This window comes from Leopardus geoffroyi, chromosome B3, assembly GCF_018350155.1.
Source record: "Leopardus geoffroyi isolate Oge1 chromosome B3, O.geoffroyi_Oge1_pat1.0, whole genome shotgun sequence".
NCBI classification, from domain to species: Eukaryota; Metazoa; Chordata; class Mammalia; order Carnivora; family Felidae; genus Leopardus; species Leopardus geoffroyi.
In genome coordinates, this window is record NC_059337.1 from 108,442,227 (window position 1) to 108,462,082 (window position 19,856).

Below are 19,856 nucleotides of genomic sequence, written 5' to 3' on the forward strand. Positions count from 1 at the left end.
GAGCCGTGGGCAGTAATGAGAACTGGCAGCCAAGTGTGAAATCCTGCCACTGGCCAGCGGCAACTGGAAACAACACCAAAAATAGCTCAGGCAGCATCCCAGCTTTAGGACAGGGATAGAAATGGTGCTTTTACCAAGAGACGTCCTTTCAAGCCATTTAGAGAACTCACGGAAATGGTACTGTTGCATTATTTTTATTCCAAACATCTGTTCCCAAAGGAACCCTGAGCCACAATGTCCTTCTGTATCTCTGGGAAAAAGTGGGTCTGTTCTGGTAGGGCTGAGAAAACTACCTGCAGGGACACAGGCAGGTGATAGTTTATAAGGACCAGGGTCCAGGACAAATCTGCATGTGAAGCATGAAGAGAAAACGCTGTCTCACTCTCAAAACTATTTTTGTTTCTTTTTGTGGCGAATAGAAGTCACTCTTTTTCTATTTTATCACCAGGTCTTCATAAAAGGAGATCATCATGTTCTCCATTCTCAGAGTAATTGTGCAAAACCCAGTATTGCTACCTAATAATTGAGTGCCCCCCCCAAAATACGTACATTTTCTTCAGTCTCTCTACCAGCCTCTCACAACTGCTCCCTTAAAATCATGAAAAATTCAATTAAATATTGATATCTGTGCTATTTTCATCGCAAAAGAAGTATCACAAGCCTCAAACGTGATCACCAACTCCAGAGTGTAAATTCTGAATCAATATAATTCAGGAGACTCATACTGAGTTTCATCTCTGTGCTAGACACAGAATACTAAGATGAGTTTTAAATGGCCTGGGCTTCAAGGAAATGGACAAATAAACAAAGGATTATAGTATAGTAGAATATGTAGAATAAGTCTTTATATTTTATAAAAAGTTCATTACATAAGAGAGGAATTGATCAAATCTTAAGGAGGCAAAAAGTCTTTCTAAAGTAAATGGCATATGAATTTGGCTTTAAAAAATGAATAAGGGGGCGCCTGAGTGGCTCAGTTGGTTGAGCGTCCGACTTCGGCTCAGGTCATGATTTCTCAGCCAGTGAGTTCGAGCCCCGCGTCAGTCTCTGTGCTGACAGCTCAGAGCCTGGAGCCTGTTTCAGATTCTGTGTCTCCCTCTCTCTCTGACCCACCCCCGTTCATAATCTGTCTCTCTCTCTGTCTGAAAAATAAATAAACATTAAAAAAAAATTAAAAAAAATAAAAATAAAAAATGAATAGGAGGGGCCCCTGGGTTGCTCAGTTGGTTAAGCATCCGATTCTTGACTTCACCATCATGAGATCAAGCCCTGCATTGTGCTTGCATGCTGGGCTTGGAGCCGGCTTAGGATTGTCTCTCCCTCTGCCCCTCTCTCATCTCCTGTGTGCACACATGCAATCTCTCTCTTTCAAAAAAAAAAAAAAAAGTGACCCTGTGTGGCTCAGTCAGTTATGGGTTCAACTTCAGCTCAGGTCATGATCTCACAGTTTGTGAGTTCAAGCCTCATGTCGGGCTCTGTGCTGACAGCTCAGAGCCTGGAGCCTGCTTCGGATTCTGTGTCTCCCTCTCTCTTGGCCCCTACCCTACCCTGTTTGTGCTCTGTCTCTCTGTCTCTCAAAAATAAATTAACATTTAAAAAAACAAAAAGGAGTTAAAAGGTGGCTAAGGGTGGAAGGGCATTCCAAACAAAAGGAAGAGGATGTGCAAAGCCAAGAGGCCTGAATGAACAAGTTGCATCTGAGGGACTAGAAGCAAGTTGACATTGCCAAAGCATAATATGCTCAGGGGAGAAAAAGCTTGAGAGAAAGGCAGACACCGGGTGATAGCAGGCGGCCAGCAGAGTGTGATCAGCAGGGGTGAGTTTTAAGTAATCTAATAGCATGTGGTACTTTGAAAATGGTTTCTTTTCTGATTTTGTTATGTTTAATTAAATCAGAGTGTCTATCCCCTATAATCATCATCACACATCAGTCATCTCAGTTCCATTGTGACATTAATTCTTGAGTGGGAGGGCAAATGGCATTAATTCCATTGTGCTGTGAGTTGAACATCACCTGTGTACCCCCAGGGAGTGTGTCACTCAAGAGAATGCAGTCTTTCCTGGAGTCAGAGCCAGGAAAGGAAGGGCCTCTACAGGCTGCATAGAGACAACAGAGGGCCTAAAGCAGGGGTAAGAAATGGTCACATTTGCATTTAGCAAGACCCCCCCCCCCCCCCCCACCTGACAGCTTCGTGAGAAATTGGTTGTTTTGGATAGTAGAAGGCATAATACGTTAGTTTCCTCAGGCTGCTGCAACCAATATCAGAACCTGGGTAGCTTTTTAAAAAAAATTTTTTTTAATTTATTTACTTTTGAGAGAGAGCTCTAGTTGGGGAGGGGTAGAGAGTGAGGAAGACACAGAATCCAAAGCAGCCTCCTGGCTCCAGACTGTGAGCTGTCAGCACAGAGCCCAACACAGGGCTCAAACCCATGAACTGTGAGATCATGACCTGAGCCAAAGTCAGATGCTTACCTGACTGAACCACCCAGGCGCCCCAAGAAACTGGGTAGCTTTTAAAAAGCAGAAAATTATTTTCTCTAAGTTCTGGAGGCCAGAAGTCCAAAATCACGGTGCCAGCAAGGCTGCAGGCTCTCTGGAGGCTCTCTGGAAGGACCCTTCCTTGCCTCTCGCAGCCCCCGCTGGCTGTCAACAATCCTCCTCTTCCTTGTCTTGTGGCCATATCACTTCAGTCTCTGCCTCTGTCTTTGCATCACCTTCTCCTCTCTCTTTTCCTCTTCTGTCTCTTATAAGGACACTTGTCTTTACACTTGGGGTTCACCTGGGGAATCCAGAATGATCTCATCTCAAGATCCCTAACTTAATTATGTCTGCAAAGACTTTTTCCAAATGAGATAACATTCCCAGGTTCCAAGGATTTGGGCATAGACATATCTTTTCGGGAGTCATCATTCAATCCACTACAGAATTATGTTTTTCAGCCTATGATCTGCAGAAAAGTTGCATTAGGGTCTCCTGGAATGTTGCACTCTGTCATTTGCACTCTGCTGGACTAGGGACATGGGCCCAGTTAGGAGATGTCAGCAACCATGAGGCTGACCTTGTGATAGGAGTGTGGAAACTAGAATTAGAAAGGTCAAAATTCAACAGTGACTTGAAAGTGGAGGTGAGGAGGATGAAGGTGAACATAATGAATCCCAGGTCATCATAGGGTCCTTAAGAGACGGGAATCCAGGGAGAAAACGAAGAATCCCAGGAGTCTCCAGACTTAGAAGAACTCGCAAGATCATTTTGCCTGGCCCTGATGTGTGATTCAGAATTTCCCTTTTCGCTACCCTCAACAAGTGATCATGTAGCTTCTTTCCAAACAATTCACTATGATAACCAATCTCATTGCTCACTAGCTTATAAACTGAATGAGGGAAGAGGTCATGTCTGTTAGGTTCACTGGTGTTTCTCTGGCACCTAATAGGGCGCCTGGTATTTTGAAGATGTTCAGTATATATTTCGAATGAATAATTGAATGGATGAGCCACTCCAGTGAAAGGAAGATGTGGAAACTAATTAAGAATTAAAGTGGCCAAGACATATCAAGAGCTGTTCCGGTGGTTCTCTACCATGGGAGGCAGCTGTCATGATAAATTCCTGTCTGTGCAGTTATTTTATTCCATAGATTGAGTCGAGGTCTCCTCTGCATATTTCTTTCAACTGCTTTGAAGAGCACCGTTGCGTGCCCTGAGTCTTCTTTTTCCCAGAGGAAGATATCTTCATTTTATTTAACTACATGGTCTATTTTAGAACTCCACCACAGTCCCAGTTGCTCTCCCATATTTACTCAAAAACTATTTACGCGTGTCCACTGAGTGCCCCACACCAAGGTTGTGCATTCAATAGGGAACACAACAGTCATGCCCTCACCTTCCAGCTTGTCAGCGCCTCTCTGGAATTATTAAAGATAAAATCGCCAGAACTAAGAGGAACAGTCACCCCTTCTTTTGTACTGGATATGTGCATTTTTACTTCTGTGTCTGAAGAAGAGATTGTTCTTTTCTTACACTTGCTTTCTTGCAGTAACAGACACGGTGTTCCTTATTGTTTGTACAACCATGGGCCATGAATGCAGTGTGATTTTTTTTTTTTTCGGTACGAAAATGTCTTAGTCTCCTCAGGCTGGTGTGACAAAATACCATGGACCGGGTGACTGAAAAAAACCCAGAAACTTATATCTTGCAGTTCTGGAAGCTGTGAGGTGTGAGATCAGGGTGCGAGAATGGTTTGGTTCTGTAATGGACCATATCCTGATTTACATATGGTCATCTTTTTGCTATGTCCTCACATGACTGAGACAAAGATCATCTCTCTCATGTCTCTTCTTCTAATGGCACTAATTCCATTCAAGGAGGCTCTACCCTCATGACCTAATTAACTCCCAAAGTTCCACCTCCACATATCGTATTGGAGATTGGGACTTCAACAGATGAATTGGAGGGGGACCCAAACAATCATTCCATAGCACTGAGCATACATAGAATTTGGAGTGTACTTAACACAACCCCCTACAGCATTCCATCCCCCACATACTTATTACGTGGTTACACTTTGTTCCATGCTAGTGCAATGACCAGAAATGAACCCCAGCAATCCACAGAGCTGGGTATTTTTTCAGGCTTCTGTGAGAAACAGATGCTCTGCCAAGCCGAGGAAAGGAACCAGCTTCTTGGAGTCTCAGGCTACGTCTTGTGTCCAGTGAAGCACATCAGAATCATTTGCATGGGGGAGCCAAAGTTAATTATTTTCTTTCTTATTCTTCTATAATCTTACATGGTTTTTTTTTCTATTTTTGTAATGAAATAAACCTGAAGTCAAACAAACGAAAATATTTAACCAAACTAATGGGAATTTTCTTTCATTGCCAATGTCTATTTAGCTAATTTGTCCACTAATGGCAACTCCCAAGCTTCAGAAAGGATATTCTCCTTTAAGAGAATACAGATATTTGACTTAAAACTTCATATTGGCAGTGGGGTGCCTGGGTGGCTCAGTAGGTTAAGCATCTGACTTCGGCTCAGGTCATGATCTCACAATCTGTGTGTTCGGGCCCCATGTTGGGCTCTGTGCTGACAGCTCAGAGCCTGGAGCCTGCTTCAGATTCTGTCTCCCTCTCTCTCTCTCTACCCCTCCCTCACTCACACTTTGTGTGTATGTGTCTCTCTCAAAAATAAATAAACATTAAAAATTTTTAAAAAAAAACTTTATATTGGTAAAAACAAACAAAACTTCACATTTGTGACTTTTCAATATTGATACCTTCATTTTTTACTAATAAAATTGCAAGAAAGCAAAATCTGCTTGTCTTACAGCTATTTGGATGTAAAACTTCTTCATTAAAATTAAATAATGTGTTCTGCAAATCTACTAGCAGGGAATGAAACACATTTACCATATAGTCATCTGAAAACAATGCCAGAAAATAGACAGTAGAAAGGGGTTGTAAGGAATGTTCACCTGCCTCTGTTGTTATCATTTCTGGGTCCATTTGATATGTTTAAATGAAAATTTAAAGCCATATACCTCATTGTTTGGTATGACATGACATTTATTTGACTCTCGTTGTACCTACAGAGTAGATGAAGTGAATAGATTAGGATTTTTTTTGCATTTATAAGCCATTCAGTTTGTCAATTATGGCCAATACACCTGTTGGAGTTATAGCCAACAGGCAATGGTTGGAAAGCAGGTAATGATGCCGAGAGAGATTTGGTAGAAGGTATGTGTGTGCATATTGGGTGTGCACAGGTAAAACTGGTCAAAAAGTTTTGGTTGCTTAATATTCCTGAGCCTTCAACTTTAAATAAAAACATTTAGTCAATCAAATCACTTGGCTTTATAACTGTTTCAATTCCCCCAAGCAACCATTGGATTATCTGTTCCCCAGTAACATGACCAATGCCAGGTACATTGTAAGTGCTAAATATTTGTACAGTGAATAAACTATGTGAATGCATGAATAAAAAATTCTACACCTTGTGCTTTTCCTGATAGGAGTATGCAGGTCAAGAAATACCTGAGTCCTAATACCAATATTCACGATATAAACATTTGACCCACCCGGTAGAGAGCTATCCTTCACATTACAGTTGTAAAAAGAACCCTGGATGATTTATTAAATATTTAATGGCAACATTTATATCTTTATATATAAATATATTCATATATTTAAATTATTAGTATGTTTAGAATATAATTTTATCTATAAATGTTTTCCAGACTAGACTGTGACCCTGATCAATTGGATAATTCAAGCATTTTTAACTGATATTAGTCATTGCAAGTGATTTGGAAACCTGGTGATCCTTTTTGATAGTACCAGTCACGTCCCACACATACAACTAGTCCAGGCCAAACAGATATCAACGAAGATATGTTTGTGCGTGCTTGTGTGTATGTGTGTGCACACATATATGAGCATGTGTGTGTGAAAGCATTTGTGGATTTTTTTGTTTGCTGATCTTGCTAACACAGTATTAATCTCCACCTGTCAGTTCTCTAGGATTTTTTTGCACATTCACTGTTCAACCAACCAATCATAGGAAATCAGCCTGACCATACAGAAGACTTAGTGTATTGATATAACATCCTTCTTAAAATCTTCTCAGTAACTACCAGCATGCTCAAGGATTGCCAGGGTATGATTAACTTTCTTAGATGAGTTCCCACCATTGTGCAATGCATTTTAAAATACAGGAGCAAATAAATGATGTCACAAAGACAAAAACTCTGCAGGTAAAAACTAGCATAAAGCAGATAAGCATTCTCTGGCTGGGATACAGAGCTCTAAAACCTCTTTTAAAAATTAAACCTTATTCTGAAAACGCTATGTACCAGACATGAACCGCCCAAACTTGTTTCTGAACAGATCCATTTTGTGTCCATAGAGTTTAATGCACTAATTCATGTTCAGGCAGTTTAATCTATGGATCACTGAACTACTTCAGTGCTTAGCCCATTCATTGATCTGCAAGTCTATACCTTGAAAGAAAGTCTGTTGTCCTTTTCCTTCCATTTAAAGGTGAGAGAAGACTATTTTTGCCAATGGCTACTAGGCATTCCTATTTAACTAAAAGCAAATCCCTTGCCTACCATACATATACACAGAAGTTACCAGAGGCTTTCCTAAATTGACTGGTTAGATCAATTGCTTGGGTGTCAGTGAGGTCCACATATTGGCTGGGTAACAGGAAAATGAAGTTGGGGTGTTATCTCTAGTGGAAGAAGCACAGGAATAGGAATGAACAAATTCACATTCTAATCTTGGCAGATCCTTCAGACAACAGTGAGGCTTGGTCAAAGAAGGACTCTGCTCTAAACACTCACTAAATCTTCACAACACATTGAGGTAGGTTTATATAGGTGCTACCAGTATCCTCTTTCACAGGTGAAAGGATTCCCAGTATCAGGTTGTAGGTCAGGGGCAGGGGAAGGATTCTCCCTTGAACAGGTTGAGTTACTGTACTGCGACTGCCATCGTGTATATGAAAAGACGTTGCAAAGTACATAGAATGATTATTCTGACATAGGAGAGAAGTTCAGGAACTATATTCACGTGCAAGAACTTGAATGGGGTAAAAGAAACAGATAACTGACAGTGACGGCTGTCGACAATTGTGGGATGGTCACCACCTGATTTTGAGCAGTGGCATGTTAGCTAAATAGTGCAGCTAAGCTAAACATAGTTTTACCACTTAACTCAGCAATTTACCATATAACTCAGCTAGGTATTTACCCAACTGATTTGAGAATTTATGTCCACACAAAAACCTGCATACGAATGTTTATAGCAGCTTTATGTACAACTACCAAGAACTGGAAGCAACCAAAATGTCCTTCAATAGGTGAATGGATAAACAAACTGTGGCACATGCATACGAGGAAATATTATTCAGGGGTAAAAAGAAATGAGCTTTTAAGCCCCCAAAGGCATGGATGAATCTTAAATGCATGGTGCTAAGTAAAAAGAGCTAGTCTAAAAAGGCTAAATACCATATGATTCCATTTATATGACTTTCTGGAAAAGGCAAAAGTATAGAGACAGGAAAGGTATCAGTGATTCCCAGGGGCTCAGAGAGAGAGGAGGAAGAGTTAAACAGATTAAGCACAGGCAATTTCTTAGGGTGGTGAAACTATTCTGTATGTAATTGTGGGTACGTGACACTACACATGTGTCAAAACCCACAGAATTTCATTTACAGTACAAAGAGTCAACCTGAATGCATGCAAATTTAAAAACGATTTCAGAGGTCAAGGGATCCTAGAATGGAATGCAGAAAGTGACAGAACAATCAGACCGTGTTAAAAATATTTGAAACAACTTCACTGAAGGAGGTAGGGGTAAAGGTGCTGATCTAAGTAATTTTGGAAATGGGTGGAGTCTGTAAGACCTAAGGCAAAAGAACACGTAAAAGAATGAAACTGGACCACTTTCTAGATACCATACACAAAAATAAACTCAGTGTGGATTAAAGACGTAAATGTGAGACCTGAAGCCATAAAACTCCTAAAAGAAAACATAGGCAGTAATTTCTTTGACATCATATGTAGAAACATTTTTCTAGATATATCTCCCCAGACAAAGGAAACAAAAGCAAAAATAAACTATTGGGAACACATCAAAATAAAAGGCTTCTGCACAGTCAAGGAAACCATCAACAAAACAAAAAGACAACCTAGTGAATGGGAGAAGATATTTGCAAATGACATATCCATTAAGGGGTTAATATCCAAAATATATAAAGAGCTTGACTCAACATCAAAAAGAGCAAATAATCCAGTTAAAAAAATGGGCTGAGAACCTGAATACACATCTTTCCAAAGAAGACATACAGATGACAAACAGACACATGAAAAGAGGCTCAACATCAGTAATTATCAGGAAAATGTAAATCAAACCCATAATGAGATGTCACCTCACACCTATCAGAATGGCTAGAATCAAAAACACAAGAAACAACAAATGTTGGCAAGGATGTAGAGAAAAAGGAACCCTCATGCACTGCTAGTGGGAATGCAAACTGGTGCAGTCACTATGGAAAATAGTATGGAGGTTCCTCAAAATATTAAAAATAATTTCACTACTGGGTGTTTACCCAAAGAAAATGAAAACACTAATCCTTAGGGTGCCTGAGTGGCTCAGTCGGTTGAGAGTCCAACTTTGGCTGAGGTCGTGATCTCGCCATTCGTGAGTTTGAGCCCTGTGTTGGGTTCTGTGCTTACAGCTTGGAGCCTGGAGCCTGCTTCAGATTCTTTGTCTCCCTCTCTGTCTCTCTCTGCCCCTCCCCCGCTCTCTCTCTCTCTCAAAAATAAACAAACATTTTTTAAAAAGAAAATGAAAACACTAATCTAATGAGATAAATGCACCCCTATGTTTATTGCAGCATTATTTCCAATAGCTGAGATGTAGAAACAACCTAAGTGTCCATCAATAGACTAATGGATAAATGTGGGACACACACACACACACACACACACACACACACACACACACACAGGAATATTATGCAGCCATAAAAAGGATGAGATCATGCTATTTGCAACAGCATGGGTGGACCTGGAGAGTATTATGATAAGTGACATAAGTCAGACTGAGAAAGAAAAATACTATGTGATTTCACTCATGTGGAATCTAAAAAAATCAAATAAATAAACAAACAAAAAACAGAAAGACACCCACAAATACAGAGAACAAACTGATGGCTGCCAGAGGGGGTGAGGGGATGGGGAAAATGGGTGAAGGGGAGTGGGAGATACAGGTTTCCAGTTATGAAGTGAGTAAGTCACAGGAATAAGAGGCACAGAATAAGGAACACAGTCAATCATATTGTAGTAGTGTTGCATGGTGACAGAGGGTAGCTATACTTATAGTGAACATAGCATAATGTATGAACTTGTTAAATCACTATGTTGTACACCTGCAATTAATATAACATTGTGTGTCAACTATACTCAATTAAAAAAGAGTAAAAGGAAAGGAAAGGAGGAAAGAAGGAGGGAAGGCAGGGAGGGAGGGAAGAAGAAATCTTGCCATTTGCAACAACATGAAAGGACCTAGAGGGTACAATGGTGGGTAAAGTAAGTCACAGAAAGACAAATACCATACGATTTCACTCACATATGGAATTTTAAAAACAAAGCAAATGAGCAAAGAAAAAAAAAGAGACAAAAAATGAGACTCTTAGACACAGAAAACAAACTGATGGATGCCAGAGGGGAGGTAGATGGGAGGAGGCGTAAGACAGATAAAGGGGATCAAGAGTACACTTACCTTGGGGCTCCTGGGTGGCTCGTCAGCCAGCTGAGCATCTGACTTTGGCTCAGGTCTTGATCTCACGGTTCAGCCCACATCAGGCTCTCTGCTGTCAGCACAGAGCCTGCTTTGGATCCTCTGTCCCCCCTCTCTCTCTGCCCCTCCCCCATTGGTTCTCTTTCTCACTCTCTTTGTCTCTCTCTTTCTCAAAATAAATAAACTTTTTTTAAAAAGTACGCATACTTCAAAAAGTACTGAGTGATTTATAGAATTATTGAATTATATGTATACCCAAAATGAATGTAATACTGTATGTTAATTATACTTCATAAAAAAAGGAGGAAAAAAAACCTCTGAAGGCAGGAGAAAATGTATATCAAACTGTAACTCTAGTTGAATAGAAAGTTGTTTCCCATGGAGTTTCAGGTTAATAATTTTGATAGTGCCATACACTGGAATTGAACAATTACATAAATGGATTAGAAAGAGCCAGATTTCACACTGTTGGAGTCGGAGTTCAGAGATAAAAAAAGTTAGGAGGCCAGAATGTTCCATGTGGTAATGGATTAGATTTGGACCTATCAGTATGAGCACATATTTAGCTTAACATAGATACATATGGTTACATATAAAGATATTTATAAGTTTGTGTATGTACAAGAGTTAGTATACACAAGTATATTTCCTCATTTTGTCAGCTGACAGAGCTGAGAACCCCAATGACACCCCAATACCAAGGAGCACTCTTAGAGCCCAGACTTTAGTTTCTTTTTTTATTAAGTTTATTTATCTTGAGAGAGAGAGAGAGAGAGAGAGAGAGCAAGTGCAATGAGCACAAATGGGGGAGTGGCAGAGAGAAAGGGAAAGAGAGAATCCCAAGCAGGTTCCTGATGGGCTTAATCTCATGAACTGTAAGATCATGGCCTGAACTGAAATCAAGAGTCAGATGCTCAACAAACTGGACCACCCAGGAGCCCCCAGATCTTAGTTTCTAATATCATTCTCCAATAAGAGGAACCAAGGCATCTCCAAGGAATTTCTCCTTGGAGAAATGGCTGATTCTAGGACTAGGTCAGGAAATACACAAGATGGTCCTGGAGCATCTTATAGTTAAAGAAACTAAGAAAATATTAAAACACACACACACACATGCACACACACACACACACACAATGAGAGGGGGATGTCAAAGGGATATAGAGCCAACACAAAGAGCTCCCAATAGCCAAACCTGGAACAAATTGAGGAGCAATAAAATAAATAATGTGGTATTGGACTATAACTCAAAGTTATAAACATAAACATCTATGGGTCTATAAATAAATGGCTGAATATATAAATAAATGAGGACACGGAGACCCATCTCCCTTGCAGAAGAACTCCAAATAATTTATGTAGGTACTCTACTCTCAAGGAGGTGAAGCATATCTCCCCACTTTTTTCTGTGTGGGCTTTGCATAGTGACTTCCTTACAAAGAGCACAGTATGGAAAGAGCATAATTTTACAGTGGAAAACAGGACACACTACTTCAGCCAAGTGATCAAGGTCAACATCAATAGTAATAGGCCATATTGATAGAATGGACCCTTGATACAATGTGATGAAAATGGCTCTTATCTTTGTGGTCTTCCTCCCAAAAACCCTCTCCCAGTCTAATCATGAGAAAAACATCAGATGAACCCCACTTAAGGCACATTCTACAAAATACTTGACCAGTACTCCTCAAACACAAATTAAGTTTAGACAATGTCACAGCCAAGAGAAGCCTGAGGAAACACAACAACTAAATGTAACATGGTATCCTGGGTGAGATCCTAGGATAGAAAAAGAACATTAGGTACGTACTAAGGACATTGAGTAAAGTATGAACTTTAGTTAACAAATTGATATCAGTTCTTTAATTATAACAAATGTACTATACTAGTATCTTAATTGCAGGAGAAACTGAGCATAGCGTATGTGGTAACTCTCTGTGCTGTGTTTATAATTTTTATTTAAGTATAAAACTGCTCAAAATATGAAATACACTTTTTTTTAAATAGGGAAACGTTTCGTTTTACCTAGAAAATCATATCACTGAAAGATATTGTTTCTCAAAAACTCCATAAATTATGTTTCAGTATGGGGGAAAAAGGTGTAATCAGACACAATCAGTATAAAAATAAATTTATCTCCTCGGATGCAATGATGATTTCAGTCACATATACTTCTTTCTGATTTATACATATATTGGAAAATGTTTTTTTTAATCCAGAAGTATATTTTTAAAGCTTATTTATTTATTTTGAGAGAAAGAGAGAGCGTACGAGCTGGATAGGGGCAGAGAAAGAGGGAGAGAGAATCCCAAGCAGGCTCCACGCTGTGAGAATGGGGCCCAATGCAGGATTCAATCTCACAATCCATGAGATCAGGACCTGAGCTGAAACCAAGAATCAGATGCTTAACTGACTGAGACACCCAAGTATCCATCCAGAATATATTTAATTTATTGGCTAAATAAACAATAACCATTTCCAGAAAATTGCAAAAGGCAAAAATTATATCTAGCTGTATAATTAGCCCTCCTCAGGATTTCTGCCATTAAAATTTCAGTGCCTGGGTTGAGTATCTTTCCTAGTACATTAGAAGATTTATTTTACAATGAAACCTAACAGAGTTAGGGCATTACCAGTCCTCAGCCCCTCCAACACCCTGGTGAAATGCCTGGTCTGGTTAAAGGATGCAGTGCAAGTTACAGAAAGGAGTATTTGAGCCTCGTGTCATTCGTGGCCCTACAGTACAGTCACTGAAACATTTGGAGTCCTCATCTTTTCCCAACCCTACAAAGCAAGATTGGATGGATAAGCAGGAGTTGGAGCAGGAGGCATGTGCAGTCATCACTGCTTTACTTTACCTCTGCCTGGAGGCAGGTCTGAGAAGATGACTACAAAATAAGAGCCACAACTAACACATTCTGTATTCCTGTCCTGTGCTAGGCATGGTGCTAGCACTTTACAGTTGGTCAGTCATCAGGAGAACCCTGTGAGCAGTAGAATCTTATCCTTAAGGTTTTGAGGGGCCCCAATAAGTATCGCCCCTCTCCACTACTTTAGTTCTCAACAAAAGGAGATACAAGACAAAGGAGTGACAGATAGATATAATATCACTCCTATTACTGATAAAGTCTCTCTTACCATGCTGGTGAGACAGTAAACTGGTAAAACCATTTCGGAATACTAAAGATGGATATATGCATACTTTATGCCCCAGTAATTCCACCTGGGGAAACTACAAATAGAAAAGAAACGACAAATAGAGAATACAAATGGAAAATATCCAATTGCCACGCAACAGGAGAACAGATAAATAAATCTTGATATATTCACAATGATGGATTGGTACACAGCAATAAGAATGGTTAAAACGTAACTACAGATACAAATACACATGAGCGTGAATGATCTGATTCCATTTACTGAAGTACAGACACAGGCAAAATGAATCTATGGTTTTAGAAGTCAGGATAGTTGTTGCCCTTGAGGTGGGTAGGGACTTGTAAACGGAAAATGGGTGCTAGCCCGTGTGTTTGGTTGTGAATTACAGAGCTATGCACCTAAGAAATGTGCATTTTTATCACGTCCGTTATCCTTTAAGAAATGTTTCTTAATTTCTCTCTTGATCCTATCTCTCTATCCGGCTATCATGTCATTTCTCTCCTCTTTAAAGTGAATATTTTTGAAAGAATTGCTTTTATTTATTTATTTTTTTAATATATGAAATTTATTGTCAAATTGGTTTCCATACAACACCCAGTGCTCATCCCAAAAGGTGCCCTCCTCAATACCCATCACCCACCCTCCCCTCCCTCCCACCCCCCATCAACCCTCAGTTTGTTCTCAGTTTTTAACAGTCTCTTATGCTTTGGCTCTCTCCCACTCTAACCTCTTTTTTTTTTTTTTCCTTCCCCTCCCCCATGGGTTTCTGTTAAGTTTCTCAGGATCCACATAAGAGTGAAACCATATGGTATCTGTCTTTCTCTGTATGGCTTATTACACTTAGCATCACACTCTCCAGTTCCATCCACGTTGCTACAAAAGGCCATATTTCATTTTTTCTCATTGCCACGTAGTATTCCATTGTGTATATAAACCACAATTTCTTTATCCGTTCATCAGTTGATGGAGATTTAGGCTCTTTCCATAATTTGGCTATTGTTGAGAGTGCTGCTATGAACATTGGGGTACAAGTGCCCCTATGCATCAGTACTCCTGTATCCCTTGGATAAATTCCTAGCAGTGCTATTGCTGGGTCATAGGGTAGGTCTATTTTTAATTTTCTGAGGAACCTCCACACTGCTTTCCAGAGCGGCTGCACCAATTTGCATTCCCACCAACAGTGCAAGAGGGTTCCCGTTTCTCCACATCCTCGCCAGCATCTATAGTCTCCTGATTTGTTCATTTTGGCCACTCTGACTGGCGTGAGGTGATATCTGAGTGTGGTTTTGATTTGTATTTCCCTGATAAGGAGCGACGTTGAACATCTTTTCATGTGCCTGTTGGCCATCCGGATGTCTTCTTTAGAGAAGTGCTTTTATTTACTGTCTCCAATGTCTCCATTCTGTCCTGAACTCACTCCAACAGGCTTTTGCTCTAGACTCTACTAGACTCCAGATAATTGCTCTTATGAAAATTAATGATAACTTGTGCATGGTGAAATCCAGTTTTCAATTTGCCTCATTTTACTCATTGGCAACATTCCAAATAGATGATTGCTCTCTCCATACTCACCTGGTCCTATACTCAGTCACACTGTCTAGGTAAATCCATCAAGCCTCATAGCTTCAAATACCATGTATATCCTTATGACCCCAAAATTTATATCTCTAGCCCAAACCCATCCTTGGCACTTTGGACTTATACATCCCACTGCTCACTTGACATCTCCATTTGGATGTCTAATAGACGTCTCTAACAATATATCCCAAGCTGAACTCCTGATATCCCTCAAATATACTCCTTCCACATTCTCTTCTTTTTCACTAAGCTTCTCAGATGTATTCCTTCCTTTCAGTTACATAGACCCCAAACCTTGAAATGATCCCAGACTCCTCTCTTTTTCTTAGGCAATACACCTCATCTATCAACCAGAACTGTTGGTTCTGCTTTCAAAATATAGCTAGAATTTGCCCACTCCTCACCACCTTTATTGCTGACAGCCTGGTTCAAGCCACCATAATCTCTCAACTTGTTCTCTCTCAGCAGTCTCCTAAATGATTCCTCCCTGATCCTCACTCCCCTGCTCCTCTTATCTGCTCTTACCATTCTACAGTTTATTTCCTTCAAAGGGTTATCCTGATAAATAATAATTCAATCATGCCCTTTGTCTGCTGAAAAACCCCCTAATGGTTTCCATCTCACTCAGAATCAAAGGCAGACTCCAAACTATGACTTTTAAAACTCTATTTGGTCTGACCTCACATCATCTCTCAAATGTCATCTTGGACAACCTCCCCTCGTGTACTCTGCTTCAACCACAATGGACTTTTTGTGGTTCCCTGTACACTCCAGGTATCTCCTAAGTCTGGGAATTTGCTGTTTCCTCTCTCTATAACACTTTCCCCCAATATACACAAGATTTACACCCTCATTTCCTTCAGGTTTTCCTCAAATGTCATCTTTTTATTTTTTTATTATTTATTATTACTTTTTTAATGTTTTATTTATTTTTGAGATAGAGACAGACAGACAGGGGAGGGTCAGACAGACAGGGGAGGGTCGGAGACACAGAATCCAAACATGCTCCAGGTTCCGAACTGTCAGCACAGACCCTAACGTGGGGCTCACAAGCCACAAGATCACAACCTGAGCCAAAGTCAGACGCTTAACTGACTGAGCCACCCAGGTGCTCCTCAAATGTCATCTTTTTAAACGAAGACTTCTATGGCCACTCTATGTAAAATTTCATACATACCTCTGTGTGCTATTTTTTTCTTCTTGGCATTTATCACTCTCATATGTATGTGTTTGCTCATTTGTTGATTGATTGATTGATTGATTGGTTGGTTGATTATCTTTCTCCCTCATTAAATTGCAAACTCTGTGAAGGCAGGGATTTTTATCCATTGTGCCACCTTGTGTTCCAAGCCCAAGGTACAATTACAATGCATTCAAGGGCGTCTGGGTGGCTCAGTAGGTTGAGCATCCAACTCTTGATTTCAGCTCAGGTCATGATCCCAGGGTGGTGAGATTGAGCCCCACATCAGGCTCCATGCTGAGCATGGAGCCTGCTTAAGATTCTCTGGCATGCCTGAGTGGCTCAGTCTGTTAAGCATTTGACTCTTGGTTTTGGCTCAGTTTGTGATCTCATGGTCTCACAGTTTGTCAGATCGAGCCCCCCATCAGGCTCTGTGCTGACAGCACAGAGCCTGCTTGAAATTCCCTCTCCCTCTCTCTCTGCCCCTCCCCCATGCATTCTCTCTCTTTCTCTCTTTCAAAATAAATAAATAAACTTAAAAAATGCATTTAGTTCAATATCTATCTCCACTGACATTTCAACTGCACCATAAACTAAATCACTCTTCTGGTATAGCATTCCCTGAGAGATTTTGTTTTCTCTTATAGCAGAGAGTTGTTTATTTTTATGATTCAATCAAATTTACCACTAGTTTCTCCATAACTGTTTTTTACCTCTTTCAGGATCCTGAGGAATTTGTTCCTGGGTAGTGAACATGGGAAGCTGAGCCAAAGTGCAATTCTTCATCTGATCCCACAGCCACACATGTCTGCTTGCTCACGGGAGCTGTCTGCTTGTCCACTGGAAGGCTCCAGAGCTGGTTCCTCAGCATGTCCTATGATTGCAGCCTAACATGTCAAAGCCATGAGACTGCCATCTGTTCAGTTACATAACTTGAGATCTGGAACAATTTTTAATGTAGGATTTGCTGCCCAAATAGAATCACTTTCAGAAAGGAGATTAAGGTTTCTTGGCTGAGAAAAGGAGAAATTGCCAACACTATCATTTCAGTGAGTGTAAATAAAACTTGCTCCAATATGCCTAAATTAAGAAGACAATTTTATTTCACTAATATTTTCCTGCATTAAAAATAAACACAAGGTAGGGGCACCTTGTGCTCAGCCACCTAGGTGGCTCAGTGGGTTAAGTGTCCAACTTTGGGTCAGGTCATGATCTTAGGGTTCATGGGTTCAAGCCCTTCATCAGGCTGTGCACTGGCAGCTCAGAGCCTGGAACCTGCTTCGCATTGTGTCTCCCTCTCCCTCTCTCTCTCTCTCTCTCTCTGCCCCTCCCCCATTTGTGCACTCGCTCTCTCTTTCCCTCTCAACAATAAATAAATAAAAATTTTAAAAATCATTTAAAAAGAAAAAATAAACACAAGGCTATAGGTCAATTTTCCAAATGAAAAATAAATTTTTCATTAGGAAAATGAAATTATTAATTTAACAGATCTTAATCTTGTTTTGTTCATTAGTCTGCCCTATAATACTCCAAGCAGAATTTGGGGAGGGTGGGAGGAAAATGCTGATCACTGAAGGCTTAATAAGCTTACTGACATTACAGAATGGTCTTTCCTCCCGGGAGAGAAAGACACCCAATCTACCATCAGTGGGTCAGAAGCCCTGATTTGTTTTCTATCGTTACCCCTTATGACCACAGTCACATAAAAAAAAAAAAAAAAAGTCTGCATTTTGTAGACTAGTGTTTCTTTTTTCTTTTTCCCTTATAGACTACAATTTCTCTCAACTAAATTTACTCACCTAAACAAGGCTTGATTCTGTGCCCTTATTCTGACTCCTTACTTTAATGTCCTGCAAACTTCTGTTAAACAGCACTCATTTTCCCACATGGAACCGACACTATTGTTTTCTCTGATTACAAAAACAGAGCTTTTTGTAATCTCTGACTGATTTTACTTGGAATAAAATCAGTCCATGAAGAAAAGTATAACAAAGGAAATGAAAATCGCCATAACTTCCATCGCCTGAAAATTACATGGTTAAGGTGTTTTGTACATTCTTCTGTATATATTTTGCAAATACACATCTCTGTTTTACAAAAATTAATCCTACCATACACACCAAACAATATTATTTAGCTAACAAGAGGGGAAGAAATTACATTTTTTGTCGTTGTTGTTTGGTTGTATATTAAAGAGAACTAACCATTCAGAGAGGAACCAAGTCAGATAAGGAAGGAAACAAGACAGACAGCAATGGACGTTAAAACCCAGGCTAACTGTTGACTGCCTAGATGGGTGGGGAACTATTTTACTGACTGTCGTCAGTCAGGGAGACCTCTCTGATAAAGCAGATTTGAGTGGCAGCCAGGGAGCTCTGTAAGGATCTAGAGAAACAAGGTGCTGAAGTCAGCATGAGCTCTGTGCACTGGCTGAACAGATAGGTGGAAGCTCCCAGGATCATGGCATAGCATGATCACGGGGAACATGATCTTGCAGAGGCAGGTTTTTCCTTCTTCCAACTTTCTTTGAATCCTTCTGATCATCTCATGAAACTGTCTGCTTTGCTGATGTGCTTTGAATTCCCCAAGACTGTGTATTTGAATTCTTTTCTTATATTTGAATTTTTTTTTCTGAAATTCTTTCTAGTGGGATTTAAGCAAGATTGGTGGGAGTTGCTTTGTACGCTTGGCATTCTCTGGAAGGAGAAAATAAACGCGAACATGGCTGCTCTAAGTACAGGTCTAGACTGATTACTAGCAAGTGAAGTGGTACAAAGCTATAGCCATCTAAGTGTAAATATTTTTGCTTATTTGTTAGTGGCTCCTAATTCTGTCCTTACTTTCAAGGGGGAGAAAGCCCCACTTGCACTAAAATTTAAATCATTAAAGAACTGTTGGGGCGCCTGGGTGGCTCAGTCCATGGAGTGTCCGACTTCGGCTCAGGTCATGATCTCGAGGCCTGTGAGTTCGAGCCCGGCGTCGGGCTCTGTGCTGACAGCTCATAGCCTGGAGTCTGCTTCAGATTCTGTGTCTCCCTCTCTCTCTGCCCCTCCCCCGCTCATGCTCTGTCTCTCCTCTGTCAAAAATAAAATTTAAAAAAAAAACTGTTAATATATCTTAATGATCAGGGGAGAAATTAATTAGCCACTAATTCAAATTATCAGTAGAATTTTTGAAATAAAACACGTAAGTTGATGAAAATTCTTCTCCCCCTGCCCCGCAAAAAAAACCCTAGGCCAGAAATCAGAAGGTTCTAGTCTCAGCTCTGTCAACTACCCCATTGTCCATTAACCTTGAAGAGCTCACTTAGTTTCTCAGGGCTCAGTTTTTTTCACCCTGAAATGAGAGGAATAGATCAGATAAATTCCCTTTAGGATAAAAATGCCATGCTTTCTATGACAACAACAACAAATATTACCAAAGTGAAAAATTGGCCCAAAATAAACAAGATTTCGGGATAAAAATCTTTCTGAATGACAAGGCAACTGAATTATAGAAAAAAGAACAAAAGATACACTTCCTCAAAAAGAATAATTGTTGGGAATTGCTAAACGACATCTGGACACTAAAAGCTATGGAAGGATTCAAACAGGGGGAAAGAAACTATAAGAAGCAAACACAGTTGTGACATAGCCCAGTCCCTC

General features: G+C 40.1%; 1 long non-coding RNA gene across 1 annotated transcript in view; it reads right to left on the bottom strand.

Moving 5' to 3' along the window:
• The window catches only part of LOC123583955, a 71,976-nt gene extending 54,926 nt beyond the window's left edge, over positions 1 to 17,050 (bottom strand). The window contains exon 1 of the long non-coding RNA XR_006705079.1: positions 16,926 to 17,050. This is a non-coding gene — a long non-coding RNA (uncharacterized LOC123583955). The remainder of the gene's footprint in view (positions 1 to 16,925) is intronic.
• Positions 17,051 to 19,856: the final 2,806 nt, after the last annotated feature.